Source organism: Aotus nancymaae, unplaced genomic scaffold, assembly GCF_030222135.1.
Source record: "Aotus nancymaae isolate 86718 unplaced genomic scaffold, 86718_ANA_hifiasm-v0.15.2.pri h1tg000019l, whole genome shotgun sequence".
Classification (NCBI taxonomy): Eukaryota; Metazoa; Chordata; class Mammalia; order Primates; family Aotidae; genus Aotus; species Aotus nancymaae.
Genome location: NW_026988431.1, coordinates 43,539,480 through 43,551,435, shown reverse-complemented (window position 1 = coordinate 43,551,435; position 11,956 = coordinate 43,539,480). Strand labels below are relative to the sequence as shown.

Here is an 11,956-nt window from a genome sequence, read left to right as displayed (position 1 = left end):
TATTAAATCAGTTGCTTTATAAAACATTACAGATGTCATAATTGTTAACAATTTACCAAACTGTAGTTAACTGGTGCGGTTTGCTGAGCATGTTTTATAAAGGAAAGGAAATGCCAAAACCCTGGTAAAGTTGTTCCATTGCTGCCTAAGAGAACAAAAGAGTTGTTCCTCAGACACTTTAAATCAGGCAAATAAAAATAGGTAGAGTTTCCCTTCCCCATCTGAAGCACTTCATCAGTAGAAATAGCCTGATAAAGAACTAGTGAGTCTTTGCACTCAAGAGATTCCACAATATGTAATGCAATAATGGAAAGGTTTACCCTCTTTTATTTATTTATTTATTTTTGAGATGGAGTCTTGCTCGGTTGCCAGGCTGGAGTACAGTGGCGCGATCTCACCTCACTGCAATCTCTGCCTCTCGGATTCAAGTGATTCCCCTGCCTCATCCTCCTGAGTAGCTGGGACTACAGGCACGTTCTACCATGCCCGGCTAATTTTTTTGTATTTTAATAGAGACAGGGTTTCACCATGTTGACCAGGATAGTCTCAATCTCCTGACCTCATGATGTGCTTGCTTCGGCCTCCCAAAGTGCTGGGACTACAGGCATGAGCCACCGCGCCTGGCCGAGATTTGCATTTTTTAGCTTCAGAGTTGGAGGATTTTGGTCATTTTAATTTTGTATGAAACCAGTGCTTTCCAGCCATAGTATCTTCACTCTGAGATAAGCAGTCTTCTTTACAACGTATTTTTAATATCCTGATGCTCAATTTTAAGACAAAGCAATTTTAATACTAGGTGCACACTGCTGCAAACTGCTTTTCTTGACAAGTTTTGAAGTAGTTCAAGGAGGTAGGTTAAGGCTGTATTACTGAATGGGGCTGGTAAACACCACACAATTTTTTTTTTGTCATGTTTCAATCTTTTGTTTTCGATTTAGTAGTGACTGATGCTATGAAATCAGATAGCAACATAATTAGGTTTGTTTTGAACTACGATTTAGTAGCAACTGAGGTTCCCAATTTTAACCCCTCTGCAGCAAGATCCAAGTTCCCTCATTTGCACATTAGCACCTAAGTGTCGAGAGGTTAAATAACCAGCACATAAGATACTGCACTTCCGGGTTGTAGCATTTGGCAGAACTGAAAGGAAAGGAAGTTGTACTATCTGTTTAAGGGATTGCGAGCAACAAAAAGATGACACCAGGAAAAGGTAAAATGTCACATGAAGTCTTCATAGTCTTGTATATATCCTCTATCATAATCACCATAATCTGCCAGATCATCTTTCATGATGGCTTTTAATCCCCCTCCAGGAATCACACCTTTCTTCTTTTTCGCTTTGCTTTGCTTTGCTTGCTTTTCTTGCTTCTGTTTTTCACTGCAAAGCACAAGCCAGTGAATTGGTAATCTTTGTCAAGTCATCAATTTCCAATGCAATATATACGTCGTGAACTGAGACGTCCAAAAAAATGGCATAATATAGTGACTTTTCATATTGTGTAATTTTATCTTTTAGTAACTTTCCAAACTCTGTGAAGTCATCTCTTGAAAATGGGTTCATAGCATCTATTCTATAAAGAGTATTATTAACACCAGATGTTTCCTTTGCTAATTTGAGGCCTGACCCTTCCTCTGATTTCTTCAGCTGCGGTTTATCTGCTGATTGTTTCTCTGGTGTTAGCACTTTAGGGTCTTCAGGTTCTTCTAACCTCTTTTTAATTTCTTCTTGCCTTTCTTCGTTTGTTCTCTTTTATCTTCTCTGCTTTTTTTCTTTTCTGAAATTTTTTACCTCTGGTTTTACTTCTGCTTCCTCTTTTTCTTCATCATCATCATCATCATCATCCCAGTTATCCTCGAGGTCCTCGTCCTCATCATCGCCCTCCCAGCGGCCCCCGCCGGCAGTGCCGCCGCCCCACGCCTTCCGCACTGGGTCTTCACGGAGAACGCGTCCCGCCCCAGGAGTCAAGAGTCCCGCCGCGCAGCCGCCGCCATCTTGAGCCGGGTGTGAGCGTGTGCGAGGGTGTGAGCGTGTGCGAGGAGGAGAGCTAGCGAGGAGTTGGTGCGGCGAAGGTGAGTAACTGGGTTTGCTCAATCTTTATCACCTTAAATGTTCAAGTCCATGCCTCTTCTCTAGGGATTTAATATGCAGTAGTTGACCCCCAAAGCAAATGCACATTTAGGAAAATGACAATTATCCAATTCCATTGGATACATAACTGTTTTAAATCCCATTTTACAGATGGGAAAACTGAGGCACAGAAGCTAAACACCAGCTAGTCAGAGACAGAGCTGGGATCTGAACCATGCTCCTGGCTCCAGGGTCTGTGCTTTAGTCACTGCACCATTTTGCCCCTCCCAGAAGCAAATTCTCCATCTGGGTTGCTATTCACAAATCTGCCTCTTTTCTTTTTTATTGTTTAGTGATTCATGAAGAGGCACCAAAACCTTTTTCTTCTTTCATTATTTTATAAATAAATGTAATTCTTTTCCTTTTTCCTGAAAATAAAAACCTACGACCAAAGCTTTATCTGAAAAAGTCTTTGACAGGTTATTGTAGAAAGGGTCTTTGATTTATTCATGCCGTCCTCATTAATGGAGAAAAAGTCTTGGTTGGCCAAATTAAGTCAATGTGTTGTTCCCCAGTCATCATCTAATTATTTTAAAAAGCACAATCCAGCACCAGAATTAAAGCAGGAATTCTCCCCATCTATTGTGAGAGCACAAGAGGCCACATGATGAACCACAAAACTAAGACTGGTGAAGTGGACTGGAGAACCTGGGAGATACATTACTCAGGTTTATGTAGAGGCTTTCGTGGCACTCTAGTTTTTCTGCATCAGGAAAACAACTGCTCTCGGCAGAGAGATGGCAGCTCCATATCTCTCTACATACCTGTGTATCTACATATCTATCTATTCACATATATGTACCCATACACACTCACACAATTTCTTTTCACTTTCCTTATTTTAACCACTAAAATACTAAGTTTTTGTGGACCCTTTCAAGTCTACATCACACATAGCAAAGAAAAGCCTACCCTTCTTATTGTCCACTTCCCAAGCAAATTCCCTAAAACAAACCAGAAACATAAAATAGAAGATGCACATAACTAAAATATATACAATGTAAGTATAAATAAAAAATAATACTTACAGGTATAGGTAGAAATTATATATATAGGTATAAATAAAAATTATATATGGACATTGTGTATGTGTGTGTATATAGAGTATTTCAGACCACAAACTTAGTGGTGTAAAATATATCACTTTACTTAGTCTCAAGAGAACAAACTTTAATACATCTTATGAGGAAACAGTCTCAGTCAAGAAGAGGTTCTTCTCCCTTCTAAGTTGCTGGGGAAGAGTTGTGTGCTCAGGTAATGGGTGGAAGGGAGTATCTGGTCTGGGTCATGATCCAATCAAGCCGGTGAAGACTGAGGCATCCTTACTGCTGTCTGGTCTTTGTTCACACAGAGAGGCGGCAAGGCTCCAGGGGTTCCACACTCTCAGAGCTGCAGCCCAGGGCACAAGCAGCTCCGTGAGGCTGTCTGGGGCCCTGAACCCTGCCGCTCCAGCATGCACATAGAGATTTCCCGGGGACTCTGGTTCTGGTTGCCACCCCTTTAAGGTTGGAGTAGAGGAACAGGAGAGTACAGAAGTTCACCATGCTCGGATCCTCTCCTTTTATCTGGCATTTTTCTTACCCTACGCCTTATCTTCTTCCCAGGTGTTTCTGTGCTTCTGTTTAGCCTGGGGGAGGGAGCAGCAGGTGGGAACCATTTCTCAGGTCACACCAGAGTTTAGCTAACCTCCCTTTGCCTCCCCTCTAATTCTCTTCCTTTCCCTATCTCTCTAACCTGTGAATCTTTGGAGGAATTAAGGGTCAAAGGGAAGACTCTCTCCTTTTCATTAGGTCTTCTTTATGCCCTGAGCCCCTCAGCACCTATGCTTTTAAAAGGCACAGCCTTTTTTTCTGCTGTAATAACTTGAAGCAAAGAGGTTGCATGCCTAAGTGATACAGTGGAGCAAAGGAAAATGGAGTGCAGAGAGACAACGGTCTTTTCATCCAATCACATGTACCCACTTGGCAGTATGTAATATATGCCAACTGTGTGTATCTTAACATGATATATACATATATGTGTTTAATACACAAGAATCCCATTTACACATATAGGCATTACTCATGTGGTTTGGGACCATGGGTTGTGGCTTATTTGTGGTAAAAAATCTATGGATGCATACTTCTATCCAATTCTTAAATATTTAATTCATAAGCATGTGTTCTTAATTTATGGATCATAAAAGAAAAAATGGAGAACTAGAATATGAAAGATAATTATCTTATAGATTACAAGGTAGATCGATTATAATTATAATATATCAGATTATAGTTAGGTTTCTCATCACCAATTGGAGAGAGAAAAGGGAGCAAGAATTTCTGACTCAGGCACTCTGTAACAATCAACTTACTCTACCCCAGCCATGCCATTTAGCTTCATTAACAATCTCATTTTCGTTATTAATAAGGATGAAAATGTGCTCAAAATACATTGCATGTATAAGATCACAGATTTCAAATAATAAAGTTGATTGAGCTGGAGATTGAAAATATTGGATTATTCATGAATAAGACATCTTAGACCATTATGCAGACAATAAAGAATTCTTAATCCTTGCACCAGATGCCACAATTCAGGATGTTTTTCTTTAGTATGAAATTACTTTCAATGTAAACTCAGACACACTTGGAAAAAGAATAGATTCTGTAAGACCTTTTCATATAAAATGTAGGTAAAATAACTTGAAAAAGAAGTAAATCAATCTTAGGCTTTATTGGTTACATCTTTAACTTACGCTACCTAGTTTAAGGCAAGAACTTAATTTTGATTTATATCTAAACATGCAAAGGGAAATATCCCTTTGCTTCATGGTGAGGAGATGGGACAAAGCAGTTTTTTTTATTACTTGTGGTTGAGGAAATAGCTGTTTAAAAAAAGATACTTCCATTCATCTGGCTGCCTGAATCTTGAGAGGACAATCCCTCTCTTCTAGTTGTTGGGCAGGCTGTTTTTGCCCCTTGATGGATAGACATATTTCCACTATTAACCCTAGATGATAAGATTCAGGGAAAACAGTGTCTCAGGGATTACTTAGGAGGTACAATAGGCAGAGGCAGAATCCTGGAGGGAAAGCCCTCAGGTAAAGGGTTGTCAAATTTAGCAAGTAAAAATACAGAAAAACCTGTAAAATGTAAATTTCAGATAAAGATCATAAGTCCCCTGTATTGCATGGGACCACCTTACCAAGGTGGAATCATGTGAACACAGGAAATGGCCACTGGGTGAGTGCCCAGCAGGAATATGGGCTTACCAACCAAAGGAATAAACAAGTGGCCTCTGGGCATTCCTGCCTCAGAAGGTAGCTTAGAATTCTACCAAATTCTATCGACAGTAGAACCAGTCTTCAAGGAGTACTAAAATGCATGTGGCAAACTGAAACGGTGGTGTTAGCACGAACCTACCTTGGAATTAGCCTGTGCTGCTTGGTGCAACATTCAAGTGAGACCAAAGTGGGACAGAAGAAGGAACAGGGGCCTGTGTACCCAGGGAGTGTCTGTCATGCCAATCTGTGCCTTGTCTCTAAGTTATCTTAGGACATAAATCTGTGCTCAGGAAGCTCATCTGTTTCTGTGCTTCTGTTTTTTCCCTTTTCGGTCGTCTTGTGCTTTCCCCTCATTTCTCAAGTTTCTTTTTGAAAATTTTAGCTTTGTCTCTGAATAATTAACTTCTAGGTCTTTAGTCTTGATCACCCTTACCAACCCGTCCTCTTTGTGCCAACCAGAGGGACTGTCTCTTTCTCTATTTTAAAATCAGATTTATTTAGATATAATTTATATATAATAAAGTTCACCAATTTTATATGTATGATCTGTGAGTTTTGACAAATGTATACAGTTGTGTAACCACCACCATCACCACAATCAAGAGTATAGAATATTTCTATCACACCAAAAAAAGTTTCTCATGTTCCTTTGCAGGTAATCTCCTTAAACACCTGGCCTCTGGTAACCACTGATTTGCTTTGGAACACTTAGTTTTACTTTTCTAGAACTTCATCTAACTGAAATTATGTTGCATGAAGTCTTTGTTGTCCAACTTCTTTTATTTAGTGTAATGCTTTTGAGATTCACTTGTGTGTATCAGTTTTTCATTCCCTTTTTACTGCTGACTAGTATTCCATCATATTGACATACCGAAATTTGTTTACCTATTCAATAATTAATTGACATTTGGATTGGTTCTAGTTTAAGGCTATTATACAGAAGGCTCCTATAACATTAAAGTAAAGAGTTTTTGTGAATATGTGTTCCTTTCTCTTGGGTAAATATCTACAAGTAGGATTGCTGGGTCATTATATCATAATCATAGTTGTATATCTAACTTATTAAAAACTACCAAACTGTTTCCCAAACTGGTTCAATCATTTTGTATTCACACCAGCAACGTCTAAGAATTTCAGTTACTTCACATTCTCACCACACTGGGTATTGTCAGTCATTTGTCAATTATGAATGCGTGCTAATATCTCATTGTGGTTTTAATTTAAATTTCCCTAATGATTAATGATGTTGATAATCTCATGTGCTTCTTGGTCATTTGTATTTCTTTTATTTATTCAAATCTTTTGTACAATTTTTAATCAGGTAGTTTGATTAGTATTTAGTTGTATATGTTCTTTATAGATTATGTATACAGACCTTTATCATCTGTATTTTGTAGATATTTTCTCCCACACCGCAGCTCATCTTTTCACTTTTAAAGAGTTTTTAATTTTGATGAAATTCAATTTATTGCTTTCATGGTTCATGCCTTTTTGTATTCTATCAAAGAAGACTGCTTAATACAAGGCCATGAAGATCTTCTCCCATAATTTCTTCCAGAACTTTTGTAGTTTTAACTCTAACTACATTATTTAACTCTATAATCCATTGTTAATTTTTGTTTAAAATGTGAAGTAAAGGTCAAGGTACTTTTTTTTGCATGCAACTACCTAGTTGATCTAGCGCCATTATTGAAAAGGCCATCCTTTCCCATATTCATATGCTTTGGCTCATTCATTGAGACAGTTGGCGATGTATATGTGAGTCTACTTCTGGACTTTCTGTTTTGCTTAATTGATCTGTATGTCTGTCCTTAGGACAATACCCCACTTTCTTGATTATTTTAGCTTTGTAGTAAATCTTGAAATCAGGTGGTGTTAGTTTTTCAGTTTTGTTTTTGCTTTTTGTTTTGGCCATTCTAGGTCCTTTGCATTTCTATATAAACTTGAGGATTAACTTGTCAATTTATTTATTCACTTTTTAATTTATTTCCTTCTTTCTTTCTTTTTCAGAGATTGAGTCTCACGATGTTGTCCATTCTCAAACACCTGGGCTCAAGCCATCCACCTAGCTCAGCCTCCTGAGTAACTGGGACACCAGGTACATGCCACCAAGCTAAGTTAAATTTGTCTATTTCTTAAAAAAAAAAAAAAAAAAAAAGCCTCCCAGAATTTTGATTGAGAGTGCATTGAATCTATGGAATCTATGGATCAATTCAAGGAGAAATGACATTGTAGCAAGAGTAAGACTTCCAAACCATGAACACAGTATATCCCTCTTTTATTAGGTCTTCGATTTTTCTCGGTGTTTTGAGTTTTCAGCGTACAGATCTTCCATGTGTTTTGTTATATAACTTACTCATAAGTGTCATGATTTTTTAATGTTAATGTAAATACTATTTTCATTTTAATTTCTAATTATGTATTCATAGCATATAGAAATAGAATTGATTTTTTCATATTGACATGTATCTTGCACAGGTGCTAATTCACTTTTTAGTTTGAGTCACTTTTTTATAGGTGCTTTGGCATTTTTTTATGTAGACAATCATGACATCTATTAATAGAGACAGTTTTCTTTCTTTCCAATCTGTATGCAAGTAATTTCTTTTTCTTTTTCTTTTTTTTGCCTGATTGCACTAGCTAGGGTCTCTAGTACAACATTGAATAGAGGTGGTGAGAGCAGACAGCCTTGCCTTATTCCTTATCTTAGGAGGAAAGTATTCAGTCATTCACCATTAAGAATTATGGTAGCTGTAGGTATGCAGGTAGATAGGTAGTTGTAGTGAATGCTCCATGTGCACTTGATAAGAATGCATATTCTGCTGTTGGATAGAACATTCTATAAATATCAATTAGGTCAAAAGAACTAAAATGCCCTTTATTGAGTTGATGACTTTCCCTATTTCTAGTTTGCTGACAGTTTGTATTATGATCCTCTGTTGATTTTTGTCAAATGATTTTGCTGCATTTGTTGAAATGATCTTATGCCTTTTTTCCCCTTATCTGTTGATATGGTGAATTGCATTGATTGATTTTTAAACATTGAACCAGCCTTGCATTTCTTTTATAATGGTCATAATGTGTTATCTTTTTATACCACTGGATTTCATTTGCTAGCATTTTGTTGATGTTTGTATATAGGAAAATTGGTCTGTAGGAATATTGTCTGTAGTTTTCCTTTCTTGTAATGTCTTTAACCAGTTTTGGTATCAGGATAATACTCATATTAAAAAATGAGTTGGGGAGTATCTCCTCCTCTTTTATTTTCTGGAATACATGACATAGAATTAGTCTTATTTCTTTAGTGTTTGATAGAATTCAGCAGGACAGACAATTAGGGCTAGGGTATTCTTTGTTGGATGGTTTGTAATCAAGAACTCAATTTCTTTAATTGTTAACACTATTCAAACTATTTCAAATTGGATGAATTGTTGTAGTTTGTGCTTTTTAAGGTATTGTTCTATTTCATTTAAGTTGTCAAACTTATGTGTGTAGAGTTTTTCCATAGTATTCCCTTATCCTTTTGGTGTCTGCAGGGTATGTAGTGATATCTCTTGTTACATTCTTGATATTGGTGATTTGTTTTTTCTCTTTTTTTTCTTTGTCAGGCTTGCTGGAGGATTGTCAAATTTTATTGATTTTTTTTTTAAAGAACTAGTTTTTGTTTCATTGATTTGCTCTATTTTTTTTCTATTTTAAATTTCATTGATTTCTGCTCTTTTCATATAGTGTCTTCTTTCTGCTTGCTTTGGATTTAATTAACTTTTTTTCTAGTTTCTTAAGCTGAAAGTTTAGAGACATTTCTTTCCTAATATCAGTCTTTAATTCTATAAATCTCTCTCTAAGCATTATTTTAGCTGATGCTGTGCTTTTATTTCATTAAATTATTTTCTAATTTATGAATTTTTCTAATTTATCTTATAAATTATTTTCTAATTTATCTTATGAATTTCTCTCTGAATCATGAGTTATTTAGCACTATGTTATTTAATTTCCAAATATTTGGGAATTTTTAGATATCTTTCTATTATACTACTTTAAAAATTTACATTTTAAAAGGCTTGATTTGTGCCCCAGAATAGTATCTATATTAGTGAATGCTCCATGTACATGTGACAAGAATGTGTATTTTGCTGTTGAGTGAAATGTGCTGTAAATATTAATTAAGTCGTTTGTTGATTATGTTATTTAAGTCTTCTATATGCTTTCTTTTTAAATTTTTTATTTTTATTAAATATAATTTAATATTATACCATCCACTCATTTAATGTGTACAATCCAGTGGATTATTAGTGTATTCACAGTTATGCATTCATCACCCAGAACATTTTTATAACTCCAAAAGGATATTTCATATTGTTTAGTAGTCACTCCCCGTTTGCTTCAATTGTGACAGCTAAACAATATGAAATTTCTTTTGGAGTTATAAAAATAGAAATAGAAATTTCTAATCTTTCTATTTCTATGGCTTTGCTAATTCTGGACATTTCATACTAATGAAATCATGCAATATGTATCGTTTTGTGCCTGGCTTCTTTGGCTTTGCATAATATTTTCAAGGTTTATCTATGTTGCAGCAATTGCTAGAACTTCATTCCTTTTTATGGCCTAATAATACTTCATCATATGTATACACAGTCCATCAAAGGTTCAAAGATTCCATATTTGTGAATTTGCCTACTTGCTAAAATTTATTTGTAATCCCAAAAATCAGCACTCATAGTGCTTTCACAGTCATTTGTGGACTTGAACAGAACAACAAAAAATTGGATTTAGCCAATGTGCATATTCTCAGCTGAGGTCCGACAAGGTGATACCCAGCTATCTTGTTTTAGCTGTCATGCTGTAAACCAGTGTCCTTTTTGTGGTCTGTTTATTGCCATGTTGTCCTAGTCCACCTAGTGTTGCTATAAAGGAATACCCAAGGCTGCGTAATTTATAAAGAAAAGAGATTTATTTGGATCATGTTTCTTCAGGCTGTACAAGAAGCATTGCACCAGCATCTGCTTCCAGTGAGGGCTTCAGGTTGCTTCCACTCATGGCAGAAGGCCAAAGGGAGCCAGCATGTGCGGAGATCACATGGTGAGAGAGGAAGCAAGAGAGAAGGTGCCAGGTTCTTCTTAACAACCAGCTCCCACAGGAACTAATAAGAGCAAGAACTCACTCATTACCATGATACCAAGCCATTCATGAGGGATCCACTCCCATAATCCAAATACCTTTCATGAGGCCCCACCTGCAATATTGGGGATCACATTTCAACATGAAGTGTGAAATAGTCAGATATCCAAGCCGTAGCACTTAATATTTTTGCTGATTTTTTTTTTTTTTGCTTTTTGCTGATGAATTCACTATTTAAAATCCTCCCCCCTCAAGTATAGTACTGAAGTGCTACCTTGTGTTGTTCAGCACAAGAAGTCTGTGGTATGCCTTACAGAGAAAATACATGTTTTAGATAAGCTTTATTGAGGCATGAGTTATAGTGCTGTTGGCTGAGTTAGATGTTAATGAATTAACAATAAATATTCAATAAGATACCTTTAAAACAAAGACAAAGCAAACTTACTGATTGGTTGGCAAAATGTTGTGTCCAGAGGCTCACAGAAACGTAACCATATATTTCGCCTAGGTGCAGTGGTTCAGTGTTCACGAAGTCAATGATTATGGTGACTTTATTTACTATCCTGCATTTTGTTGACCCATTCATCAGTTGATGGACATTTGGCTTGTTTCCACTTTTGATCTATTATCAACAGTGCTGCTATAAATATTCATATGCAGGCTTTTGTGTCTCTATATTGTGCTGTCAACTACTGAGAGAGGAATGTTGATGATTCCAAATGTTATTGTGAATCTGTGTATATCTCATTTCAGTCATTTTTGCTTTATGTATTTTGAGACTGTGTTAAGTACATACACATTTATGATTCTTACGTCTTCTCAGTGAATTGACTATTATGTTAAGTTCTTCTTTACTCCTCGTAATATTCTTTGTCTTGACTGGATGACGGATATTACAAAATGTACATTATTAATTGCTGGATTTTGTTATATTCCTTTAAATAGTGTTGGATTTTTTGATACACAGGTAAGTTACATAGAATGATTTGGACCCTTTTAAGAGTTTGCATTCCAACTCTGTTAGTGTGAGTTCAGGGGGGTCTTAGGGCTAACTTAGCCCTACTGCTCAAATAATACCCTTCTGAGGAATCTATTCAATTTCCTGTGTATTACAAGGTCTTTTTATTCTGGAGAGTGAAATATAAGCTACTTTCAAGTCTAGGAATTCTTCTGCCACACCGTTTTAGTGGCTTTTTTCCTGCATATCATGCATATACAGATATATACTCAGCCAAAAACTTGAGGATATTCCTCTACATCTCTCTCCAGAGCACTCTTGTTGGTGTTCTCTCTCTCTCTTTCTCTTTCTCTTTCTCTCTCACCCCCTTGCCCTGCCTTGCCCCCCTTCCCTCCGTCCCTTTCTCCCTCCCCCTCTCTCTCTCTCCCTTCTCTCTCTGTCTCTGGTACTATGCTGCCTTGGCTCCCCAAACTCTGATCTCTGTCTC

The 11,956-nt window shown here is 36.7% G+C and overlaps 1 pseudogene; it reads right to left on the bottom strand.

Annotated features, from left to right (window-relative positions):
* Window positions 1–1,218: 1,218 nt before the first annotated feature.
* LOC105706550 (eukaryotic translation initiation factor 3 subunit J-like) lies at window positions 1,219–1,992 on the bottom strand (annotated as a pseudogene).
* Between the last annotated feature and the right edge of the window lie 9,964 nt (window positions 1,993–11,956).